Below are 11,235 nucleotides of genomic sequence, written 5' to 3'. Positions count from 1 at the left end.
TTCTATCAATGTTTTCCCTAATTTTGAAAATTCAGACGTCTTACTAGACATTTTACTCGGAGGAGCGGCAGCCCTGTACAAACGCTCTAAAAGACGCAAGCGGGGAAAGCGAGCGGGTGCGCTCGTCAGACTCCGACGACGCGGATTTAGGACCCCGCTGCCGAGTATACACCTGGCGAATGTCCGCTCCCTTACCAACAAAACGGACGAAATACTCTTACTCACCAGGACAAACAAAGATTTTTCCAACTCCGCTGCGCTGTGTTTCACAGAAACATGGCTCAATGACACCATACCGGACAGCGCGTTACATCTGCCGGGTTTTCAGCTAACTGCAAACCTTTTTATTCGCCACGCGAGTTTTCCTCGTTTATTCTCGTGAATGTTTACATTCCTCCACATGCTTGTGCGAGCGCGGCGCTGCAACAGCTGGCGGATTACATCACTGACACGGAGCAGCAACACCCGGATTCTCTTATTATTATTATTGGGGACTTTAACAGAGCAAACCTCTCCCGTGAGCTGCCAAAATACAGGCAGCATATCACATGCCCCACCAGAGACAGCAACATTCTGGATCACTGTTACACCACAATACGGGATGCATACCACTCTGTTCCCAGAGCAGCTCTGGGTCTCTCTGATCATTGCCTGGTTCATCTTCTTCCGACCTACAGACAGAAGCTTAAATCTGCCAAGCCTGTAGCAAGAACAGCAAAGAGATGGAGCAGCGAAACAGAGCGGGCCTTACAAGCCTGTTTCGACTGCACGGATTGGAGTGTCTTTGAAGCTGCAGCCACTGATCTGGATGAGTTAACTGACACAGTGACATCCTACATCAGCTTCTGTGAGGACATGTGTATTCCCACCAGGACTCGCTTAACATACAACAATGACAAACCATGGTTTACAATGAAACTGAGACAGCTTCGTCAGGCCAAAGAAGATGCTTACAGAAGTGGGGACAAAGTCTTGTATAATCAGGCCAAAAACACACTGACAAAGGAGATAAGAGCAGCTAAGAGAAGCTACTCTGAAAAGCTGAAGAACCAGTTTTCAACCAACGACCCTGCATCAGTGTGGAAAGGCCTGAAAGACATTACCAACTACAAGCCATCATCCCCTCAGTCTATGGGTAATCAACGACTGGCTGACGACCTGAACGACTTCTATTGTCGTTTTGAAATGCAGAGTCTCACCCTTCACACCCGCCCTGACCCTATCTCTGCTATACCATTAACACCTCCTCTTGACATTCAACCTGCACTTAAGATCTGCGAAGAGGATGTTTGCCAGCTTTTCCGCAAACAAAAGATCAGAAAAGCACCAGGCCCAGACAATGTCTCACCCTCCTGCCTGAAAGTCTGTGCGGAGCAGCTGTCGCCCATCTTCACTAATATTTTTAACAGATCTTTGGAGCAGTGTGAAGTCCCTTCATGCTTCAAACGCTCCACCATCATCCCTGTACAGAAGAAACCCAAAATATCTGGACTTAATGACTACAGGCCTGTTGCTTTAACATCTGTGGTCATGAAGTCATTTGAGAGACTTGTACTGGCCCACCTGAAGGACATCACCAGACCACTTCTTGATCCCCTCCAGTTTGCTTACCGAGCAAACAGGTCTGTGGACGATGCAGTAAACATGGGACTGCATTACATCCTACAACACCTAGACAGACCAGGGACTTACGTCAGGATCCTGTTTGTAGACTTCAGCTCGGCCTTCAACACCATAATCCCAGACCTCCTCCTGCCCAAGCTTACCCAGCTCTCTGTGCCAACCTCTACCTGTCAGTGGATTATTAACTTCCTGTCGAACAGGCAGCAGCTAGTGAGGTTGGGAAAATTTAAATCCAGCACATGTACCATCAGCACCGGAGCTCCTCAAGGATGTGTTCTTTCTCCACTGCTATTTTCACTCTACACAAACGAATGCACCTCTACAGACCCTTCTGTCAAACTCCTGAAGTTTGCAGATGACACCACAGTCATTGGCCTTATTCAAGATGGTGATGAATCTGCCTACAGAAAGGAGGTTGCTCAGCTGGCTGCCTGGTGTAGTCAAAACAACCTAGAGCTGAATGCATTCAAGACAGTGGAGATGATAGTGGATTTCAGAAGGAACCCTCCATCACTTCCTCCCCTCACCATCCTGGACAGCACTGTGGATACTGTGGAGTCATTCAGGTTCCTGGGCTCCACCATCTCTCAGGACCTGAAGTGGGAGTCCCACATAGACTCCATTGTAAAGAAGGCCCAGCAGAGGTTATACTTCCTCCGTCAATTGAGGAAGTTCAACCTACCACAGGAGCTACTGACCCAGTTCTACTCAGTGGTCATCGAATCTGTTCTGTGCACTTCAATTACTGTTTGGTATGGCTCGGCCACCAAATCAGACCTACGAAGACTACAACGGACAGTTCGTAGTGCTGAGAAAATTATTGGTGCTCCTCTGCCCACACTTCAGGACCTGTACGATTCCAGAGTGAAAAACAGGGCAAGAAAAATCATCATTGACTCCACACACCCAGCACACAAACTCTTTGATCTGCTGCCCTCTGGCCGGCGCTTTAGAGCACCAAACACCAGGACTTCCAGACACAGAAGCAGCTTCTTCCCCCAGGCAATCTCCTCCTTGTAGGGAGTGGGGGGGCTTGTTGGTTGTGGTTCGGGGCGTTTCATTTGTTGGGACTGTGTGGGTCTGGTCTGGTTGGTCTTGTTTTGTGGTCGATGTCGGACAACAGAGGAATAAAGTTAATTATGCCATTACTACTTTTCCCTGGTTGTTCCTCTGTTGTCTGTCGTTGATCGCGGAATGGGACCGGGTTGGACCTGCACGGTTTCGGCGGGTGGGGCTTCCTGGGTCGCGGCTCGTGGGCTCTCCCTGTTCTTCGTGGACGTTGCTCGGTGGCTTTGGTCGGGGTCACTGAGTGCAGCTATGACACGTCAGAGGAGATCTGGCACTCCCGGCTGAGCCTGGTTTCTCCCGAGGTTTTTTTTCTCCATTATTCAGCATTGGAGTTTGGGTTCCTCGCCACAGCAGAGCAGTGCAGTGTTGGCTTGCTCACCGGGAGACTGCATTTATTTATTCATTTATTATTATAATGATCTTGCTTGGTCTATAAACACCATGCACTGTGCTGTGTTTTACCTTTCTGTGTTTTTCTTATTTGCTCCTGTAAAGCTGCTTTGGAACAATGCACATTGTGAAAAGCGCTATATAAATAAAATTGAATTGAATTGAATTGAATTTAAACCACTACATGAGCAAGACTGTAAATTACAAATTTTATGAAATAATTGTCCAACAAATAACACCAATTTAACTATAAGATCCATTAGCTGACTAAAGTGGAATGTTTGGTAACATTTTCTGCATAGCATTATGCATTACGAAACTTGCTATGCAATATATGTGAACTGACTTGAAATCACAATTTCCTTCACAGAATTTCTTGGTAAAGTCATGCAAGTCAACGAAGTAATTTGATTTAAATTAAAATATTTATACATCATGTACTTGCTGTACTGCTCTTTGTTTACATTTACTAGGGATGCACCGAAACGAAAATTCTTGGCCGAAGCCGAACATGATGGCCGAAACACTTGGCTGAAGGCTGAATAATACCGAACACCGAACATGGTTTTTTGCATTTCTTCTATTTATTAAGCCATTTTTTCACTATTGCACAAACTGAATAGTCAAAATGTGCTTTTTATAATTTGTCTTGTTTTTCAATAAAATACAATACAACTTAATATAAAATTGAGCAAAACAAAGTAAATTCAAACTAAAAACTGAGCCATCTCCCTTCATGAATAGCCTGTATTAATTAGGCCTATAACTGACTGCTAAAAGAATGTAATGTAAGTTACTCTGTACCCCTACAACAAAACAGTTCTTTAAAAACTGTCAGTCTACTGACAGGGGCTACTGTCAGACAGCCCGCTTCCGTCTGAAGTAAAGTTACCGACCGGTAAAGACGCTTTCATTTGGAAATTTACTTCTGTGCGGCAAGTCCCGTGCTGTGTCTTTCTCTGACACTTTAAAATGCTCCACACACACACACACACACACACACACACACACACACGCACACGCGCACACGCACACGCACACACACACACGCACACGCGCACGCACACACACATGCACGCACTGCCAAAATGTTTGCGGCAGTAATAAAGCGCACGCATTTCTCTCTCTCTTTCTCTGCGCTAGTTGCTGCTTGATCGTTTCACGAGTCATGTTCGGTAAAATTTATTCGGCCATTTCACATATTCAGCCGAACACTGAACTTGCGTTTTTTGCTATATTCGGCCTAACATTTTCGGTGGCCGACAGAGGTGGGTAGTAACGCGCTACATTTACTTCGTTACATTTACTTGAGTAACATTTTGGAAAATATGTACTTTTTAAGTAAAATTAAAAGTGTGTACTTTTACTCTTACTTGAGTAAATTTCTAATAGAAAATCTGTACTTTTACTTCGTTACATAACTTACATTGCGTGACGTTCCTTCGTTCCTTCATTTTAAAATATGCTTTTTAAAACGCGTTGTTTATTTCAAGGTTGTCGTCTCTTTTTACGGGCATTCCCGAGTGATCGATTCTTTTGAGTCGATTCTTTTGAAAGCATTAATTGAACAATGGGCAAAACCATTTGAATAGGCTAATGAATCAGTTCAAATGATTTGCTCAGTTCGCAGCACGATCTGAATCATCTGAAGCGGCGGATTACTCACTCCTCGTAGCGCGAAACTTAAGAACACGCAGAACACAGAGAGAGTTGGATGAAGTGGATATTTATCTATATCTCTATACAATCAAAACTGCAAATGTGTCATATTGTTTGCCAGCGATGATAAATGCCCGCCATATGCGCGCACCCGTGCGACCTGTTCGTCAGACACCGCAACATGCGCGTTACCTGTTAGACACGTGACGTGGGCCTGCAGAAATATACATTTGAAGAACAGAAGGAAGAAAACGTGTTGATGGGCGTGTGGTTCACTGTTTACTGTTTGTTTACAAGTAAGAGCGTTTCACAACACACACGTGACACAGCACGAGAAAACATGAGCTTTGTTCAAAAATGTGTATTTCATTTAAGAGAGCACTGCAGATGTTCTACATCATCTTAGGAAATGCTCTGAGTTTAGTTAATGCTTTAGTTTGACATGGTCTATTATTCTAAATAAGTTGTGTAAACTACATTGACATCAGGACTAGATGACATTTACAGAAATGCTTGTCTCTTCTGTGTTTGTCTATTCTTTAGTCTCTCTAGTATATTGCAAAGATATCTGCTTATGATAATAAAAATATTTATTAAAATATTGGCGTTAATATTAATTTTATGTAGTCTTTATGTAGGCCTATATAATCAGATACAAAGTAACTAAGTAACTAGCTACTTGAGTAGTTTTATCATTGCATACTTTTTTACTTTTACTCAAGTAGTTTTTAAAATAGTGACTTTTACTTTTACTTGAGTAACAATTTCTCTAGTTACTTGTACTTTTACTTGAGTAAAGATTTTGGCTACTCTACCCACCTCTGGTGGCCAAACATTCGGTGCATCCCTAACATTTACATGTATTCATTTTCTTACCAGGCGTGTTCCTCGGGAAAAGAACCCAAAACCTTTGTGGTTTTAATGTGACGCTCTATCAGACAAACAACATTACAGCTGACCAGAAACAACCGAGGTGTGTATCTGCTGCTAGAAACTAAAGTGTGTTAAAGGCCAATAAACGACATTTAAACTATTACCCACATGTTGGCCAAGACTGCATGCAATGAGTTGTGATGCTACAATGCCATGTTACTTCCAGTATATAACAACAACCTGATAATTTCTAACAATAAACTATTACTTGTTACTATTACGCCTACTTGTAGGTCGCTTTTGATAAAAGCGTCTGCCAAATGAATAAATGTAATGTAAATGTATTAGAAAGTTCACAATATAGGCTACTATAAAATAATTCATAATATGATGAATCCATTAAGTCAACTTTCAGCCCTGCTGAAAAAAACACAAAAACTTCTAATGTACTTAATGGTCATAATGGTAAATATACTGGTTTAATGGAAATCATAATGAAATCATGGTCTATTTGGGTCTCTATTGGTAATGTGTTGGGTTCAACTGGTTATATGGCAGTAGGCAGATGGGAAATCCTACTGGAAAGAAGCCCAAACACACAGCATAAAGGAATGTTGCAATGGTTTAAATGGTAAACAACTGATGCTTTATAATATTATTTGTAATCCAATTGTTTTTCAACAAGTTAGTTATTACTGTAAAAAACTAATACTAAAACAAATCTATGGAACAATTATTTACAAAAAACCACCCACCTCACGAACACGTAACTAACGTTAGACAAACTTCAGAAATGCTATCAAAGCAACTCACTTTGTTTTAAGACACCGCAAAACTTTGATCTCGACGCAACAGGTGTGCGTTCAGTTTATACACATTTAAAAACAACAACAAAAGTGCCTTTCATGAGTCGTGTGATATATTATTTGTTTGTTTGTTTGTTTTGGTCGTAAAATACTTTCAGATTGACGCTCGTGTGAAACTCACCTGACTCGCTTTATAAAACTGCTTCTTGAGTCCAGCGACAGACATCTTCGCGTCGTCTCTTTAATCGGTGACTGAGATGATTTAATTCACCAACTTTTTTAAAATGAAACTGTTTGCTTCCAAAGAGCTCTGAACTATTGCTTCTTCCTGCTCAGTCAGAGTTGAACCTGCCAAGCTCAATGCGCGTCACAGCCCATCTGCAGGGCGACGCGACGCAAGCCAAACGCTGCCATAATCAAGGAAGCGGCCCTGAAGCGTCGCGTACAAAAATGAGCATTCTGATTGGTCAAATGAGTTAACTCTTTGAAACGTCAGGAGTAAATCTGTCACTTTAAATTATTTTGTAATGCATTTATAGTTCACATGATATATTATTTAATGTGCACTTTAAACCCAAACACAGATGGGGAGCTTTCTGGTGTATTGCGTCATAGATTGATAGAAACTAACTTCCGGGTCAACGTTTATTGTGTGTGGTGTTGCCATGGTACATTGTTTTTGTCAATTAAATCTTTAAATACACCCTTTTGTGTGTTGGCATTGATTGACTTTAGTCATTTTGAGAACGCAAAAATTATATTTCCTAAACAAATGATAAAAAACACCTGTTATTCTCCTATAGTTTTTTAGACTTTACTGTGTAAAAAAAGAGAAATATTAATACTTAATCAATATTTAATAATGATCCCATTTATCATAGCATCTAAGACGAATCAGTAATATTTAATGCTGGTGTAATTCTAAGACACATATTTAGGCTGCATCAAAAGGACATAGGACATCATAAATTAAAATTTGAAGAGTTTGGCTCCAAAATGACATAACTCCGTCAAACTGCAGTTGGTTTGTTTTGATTTAAGCCATAATAACTAAAAAACACAGCTAACTAGCACAATAAAACACAATAAAAACACGATAACATAATTAAAAATATATATTTTCATAATATTTTTTTTAATATGGGGTTATCTCATTTTGGAACATTTTTTTTCAAATAAAGGCCTACTGTATATGTAAATATATAAATACAACCCACAAGAGAGAATGGCATTTGTTTTCAAAGAATAAAATCCATCTTTAGTTTTTATTTATTTCATTTTCTCTTATATTCTATGTATAATTCAGGCTGAAAGAACCTGTTAAAGTAAATTATCAGAAAGAGGAAAGGTCTTAGACACTTTTTGATCGACATTCACAATATATATATATATATATATATTTAAATATAGCTACAGGACACAGTGATCAAGAACACAGGTCTCCTATTCGGTGCAAAGTGTGTATGTCTGTGTGTGCGTATAACATGGTGTGTGTATGTGTATATAGTCGGCAGAGGATACTGGTTGAGACAGAGACCAGCTATCTCCCTGAGAATAGATCTTTTTTTGTGATACACAGAGAAGAAACACTGCTTCTACAAAAAAAAAACGAAATAAGCATGGAACCATATAAATTGTTGTACACAGTGACTGAATGAGACAACACATTTCATCCAAACAGAAAGGCATGCATCAAAGGCCTAGAGTTTGGGATTGTCAAAACATCACGTTTCAAAATACATTACATAGACAGAATTTATATATTTATGAACCACTCCTTTCTAAACCCCGCTTAAAGTTTCCTGAATATGGTTGGGCAGACATAAATATGACAGATTTTCTCTCTTTCTCTCATCATATCTTTCCATCTTCATCTAGAATGATCATTCATTTGAGATTTACCTAAAACCATTTGCACAGATATATATAGTAGTACTATAGTGTTACTACTGTATATAGTTGTACTATAAGCAATATTGTGAACCTTGTCTCACAGGAGTAGCTAAGACCTGTCAAATCTGCACAAGCAGGTAACAATGGAAGGACAAGATCCCTGCCAAATAAATGGACAAAGGAAAGGTGATCAATAATTTACAAAATAATACAACAGAAACCAATATCTGTTCCTTCTACTTGCTGGACTGAGATCTCCTTGACATTCTGAATCTCTTGCTCTGTTTTTCGATCTGTGCAGAAACGTACAGTGTCCAAAGGTTTAAAGATCACCAGGTGATCCTACAAGACACTTCATCACCAGACTGAGATTGTGAAGTTCATTCCAGAAAACACTGTTTCATCCAACTTGGCTCGGAAAAATGTCCGTCTCCTTGGAGAACGTTTTCCAGAACATTTCTGGAGGGCAGCTGGCAAGGTCCATCCAAAATAAAGCGGGTGGAAGTCTGTCCATGCACACGCTGTTAAAAGTCCTGGTTTGCTCGTCGTTTAACATTCTCATCTCCAGTAAACCTGCTCCACCTTTCCTCTCTTTCTCAAATAATATGCTAATGTATATACATTCCTATTCAAAATAATTTTAAAATGACCATATAAATTAAACGAACACTAATTTCTCTTTCTTTTTTAGTGGCTTTTACAAGGGAAAGGGTTGTGGGACTGAGGTTTCTCATTGCGTTAAAATGATACAAATTAAATAAAAAAAGGAGCAAAATGTGCATGTGTGGGTGGAATAACTGCTCTGAATATTGTGTTAGACAAAATATTACAATCATGGAAAAGTTTGCAAACTCCTCATACTTGGAACTTCCATCACTGAACAGACTTGACTTCTGTCCTGACAACCTTGTTTGTTTTTTTCTTATAAAACATAAAGAGGTATTCATTCACTTAAATGTGAAAGTTATGATTGTGTGCAGCTGGTTTTCTTTATTGTAAAAAAAGGAGTTCACAAACTTTTGGCCATGACTGTACATCTGTAGAATTACCAGGCTGATGGTTAAAAACAAAACTGACTGAACTACTTTCTATTGCACATTAGAAAATGGTTCAGCAGACTTGTGCTTTCAAGTACATCGAAATAGCTTTAAGGAAATATTTCAGGTTAAATACTAGTTGGACTGCACAGAAAATAATCAGATTCACTCACATTTAATAAAAAAGGGACAAACAAACAAACAAAAAGTAACAAAAAATCCACCCTTTGTCCATTTAAAAAGCTGCAACCTGTCACTTTTTAGTTAAAAATAAAGCAGAGAAATACTGAATGTACATAAAAATCAGAGTTTAAAACTTACTCCAATGCACAACGGTAAGCTTATAGTGATTTTAAATTTGAGCTGTTGGGTTGGATTTCTCTGGAAATGTCACTGTGACATAATTTGCTTCAAGATGGCGCCGCGGATGGCTGCCTCGGTTTGGAGTGCTCTAGTACTTATGTCTTTTTTGTTTGTTTTTCCTGTTTTAAGCTACTCTTCTTTAATCACTTTTACCAGGGACGAATTGCTTAACATTAAGCAATGCCCTTCTATCAATTTTTTCCCTAATTTTGAAAATTCAGACGTCTTACTTGACATTTTACTCGGAGGAGCGGCAGCCCTGTACAAACGCTCTAAAAGTCGCAAGCGGGGAAAGCGAGCGGGTGCGCTCGTCAGACTCCGACGACGCGGATTTAGGACCCCGCTGCCGAGTATACACCTGGCGAATGTCCGCTCCCTTACCAACAAAACGGACGAAATACTCTTACTCACCAGGACAAACAAAGATTTTTCCAACTCCGCTGCGCTGTGTTTCACAGAAACATGGCTCAATGACACCATACCGGACAGCGCGTTACATCTGCCGGGTTTTCAGCTAACTGCAAACCTTTTTATTCGCCACGCGAGTTTTCCTCGTTTATTCTCGTGAATGTTTACATTCCTCCACATGCTTGTGCGAGCGCGGCGCTGCAACAGCTGGCGGATTACATCACTGACACGGAGCAGCAACACCCGGATTCTCTTATTATTATTATTGGGGACTTTAACAGAGCAAACCTCTCCCGTGAGCTGCCAAAATACAGGCAGCATATCACATGCCCCACCAGAGACAGCAACATTCTGGATCACTGTTACACCACAATACGGGATGCATACCACTCTGTTCCCAGAGCAGCTCTGGGTCTCTCTGATCATTGCCTGGTTCATCTTCTTCCGACCTACAGACAGAAGCTTAAATCTGCCAAGCCTGTAGCAAGAACAGCAAAGAGATGGAGCAGCGAAACAGAGCGGGCCTTACAAGCCTGTTTCGACTGCACGGATTGGAGTGTCTTTGAAGCTGCAGCCACTGATCTGGATGAGTTAACTGACACAGTGACATCCTACATCAGCTTCTGTGAGGACATGTGTATTCCCACCAGGACTCGCTTAACATACAACAATGACAAACCATGGTTTACAATGAAACTGAGACAGCTTCGTCAGGCCAAAGAAGATGCTTACAGAAGTGGGGACAAAGTCTTGTATAATCAGGCCAAAAACACACTGACAAAGGAGATAAGAGCAGCTAAGAGAAGCTACTCTGAAAAGCTGAAGAACCAGTTTTCAGCCAACGACCCTGCATCGGTGTGGAAAGGCCTGAAAGACATTACCAACTACAAGCCATCATCCCCTCAGTCTATGGGTAATCAACGACTGGCTGACGACCTGAACGACTTCTATTGTCGTTTTGAAATGCAGAGTCTCACCCTTCACACCCGCCCTGACCCTATCTCTGCTATACCATTAACACCTCCTCTTGACATTCAACCTGCACTTAAGATCTGCGAAGAGGATGTTTGCCAGCTTTTCCGCAAACAAAAGATCAGAAAAGCACCAGGCCCAGA

Source organism: Triplophysa rosa, linkage group LG5 (assembly GCF_024868665.1).
Source record: "Triplophysa rosa linkage group LG5, Trosa_1v2, whole genome shotgun sequence".
In the NCBI taxonomy this organism is placed as follows: domain Eukaryota; kingdom Metazoa; phylum Chordata; class Actinopteri; order Cypriniformes; family Nemacheilidae; genus Triplophysa; species Triplophysa rosa.
Note: the sequence above shows the minus strand (reverse complement) of the source record.